Source organism: Pediculus humanus, genomic scaffold (genome assembly GCF_000006295.1).
Source record: "Pediculus humanus corporis 1103172107423 genomic scaffold, whole genome shotgun sequence".
In the NCBI taxonomy this organism is placed as follows: Eukaryota; Metazoa; Arthropoda; class Insecta; order Psocodea; family Pediculidae; genus Pediculus; species Pediculus humanus.
The window spans coordinates 590946-593067 of NW_002987047.1; positions in this window are offsets into that span (position 1 = coordinate 590946).

Genomic DNA, 2122 nt, shown 5'->3' on the forward strand with positions numbered 1-2122 from the left:
AAAAAAAAAAATTTTTCAACATTTTAAAAACTAAGCCAATAAAAAAAAAGAAAACTTTTTAACCGGTTATTAATTAAAAAAAAAAAAAAAAAGTTTTCCTCTTTATCTCACTTTATTCACTTTGATTGAATCCTGTTCATGAGTTGGTTTTTTTTTTCTTTTTTTTTTTTTTTTTTAGGGATCTGAAATTTAAAAAAATTGCAACATGAATTCAAGATAATACAGTTAAGAAGAAAAAAAAATGTTTTCGGATTATAAATATTCAATAATAAATAATATGGATGATGTTTGGTTAAACGAATTAAACGAAAACGATGGACTACAACATGTAAGTTTATAAATAATTTTTTCTTATTTTTTTTATTTTTTTTTTTTTGAAAATACGTTAAGTTAAAAGTTTTATTCGGAGACGATTTGAATTTTATATATATAAAAAAAAACTCGTTAAACAGGTTGTCGAACCGAAAAAAATAAAAAAAAAAAAACTTCGAAATCGATGTAATAAAATTTGCTTCACATTTTTTATTAAATTTTAACAAAAAGATAAAATAATAATAATAATTACGATAATTTTTTTTTTTTTAAAAAAAACATAAAAACTTATAAAAATTATTACGAAAAAAAAAAATGAAAGTGTTTAATCCGAATTTTTAAACCGGAAATAATTTTTAAAATTTACAGCGAAATAGTTTTTTTTTTTTTAAATTTTAAATGGTTTCAAAAAGCTAACATTCGTATAAAGTCTAATAAAAAAAAAATTCCGTTAAACGTCATTTAAATAATAATAATAATAATAAATTGAATAATTTAATATAGAAAATTTACTACGTCTAATCCCACGTCAGCAATTAATTTCTTAAGAAAGGTCAAGTTATTACACATAAAATTATTAAATTTTTTTTTTTTTTTAAAACGGCCGTAACTTGAAAATTTTAAGCTTTTATCATTATTATTATTATTTTTAAAATCGATTTAAAATAGGCACGAAGGTTTCTAAAACATTTGTTACCTTTTCAAAATGAAATTTTTTTTGTAAGGTGTGGCTCCCCAAATATAAAAATAAATCTTTTTTCGATTCATCCATAAATTTTTAAATTATGTTTAACACTTATAATTACACGTACATGGCGTAAAAATGGCGGATTTTATAGAGAAAAAATAAATAAATAAAAGGATAATAAAAAATTATTTTTGGGGGGGGTGGGGAGCGGTTTAAATGATTTTAAAATTTAACGAATTTTCAAACGTACGATTATAAAAATTTAAGGTCAATAACTCGATGTCGAAGTTTTATCGATAACAAAAAAAAAAAAATCCGATATTCATATGATAAAATTATCGCGAGAATTTTTTTTTTTTCTGTCACTGTTTAAAAATTACCAAAAAAAAAAAAAAAAAATTACGTAATTAATATAGTATTTTATCGATGTGAATAATTATTTATTATTACTCATTATAAAGTATTTAAATATATATTAAATTGAATATTACATGATTCGAATCGGTGACGTGATAGTTAAAAATTTTCGACACGTAAAAACAAAACAAAAAAAAAAAATCCCTACAACTACTTATTATTATTATTATTATTATTTAAGTAATTTACGTAATTCGATAAATTAATAATAATAATAATAATAATATGAAATTACAATATGCTACCATTATTAAATTAAAATTAGGTAAATTTTTTTTTTTTTTTTTTTTTTTCGCATCTTGTTCATCTTGAACCAAATATATTTTAATAAAATTTTTCTCATCGAATTTTCCAAGTAAAATTTATTTAAAAAAAAAAAAACGATTGAAAATTTGTCGTCATTACGACACGAGTTTATGTACAAACATAAGGGGGGGGTTGAATTTGGGGGTTTTTTTTTTTTTTTTTTTTAACCGTTAAAGAAAAAAAGGGCGAAAAGTTTAAAATTAAAAAAAAAAAAAAAAGTATAAACGAGAGAGACACGAAATGTTTTTATTTAAATCGAAGGTCGATTTTTTTTTTTTTTTTTTTAAATGCCACCGACTGGAGAAAATTTAATTTAATTCTTGTTATGTTTTCATCATTAATTCCACCACTTTTTAAATGTCATCAATTTAAACCATGTAAAAGAAATTTGTTGTTGTT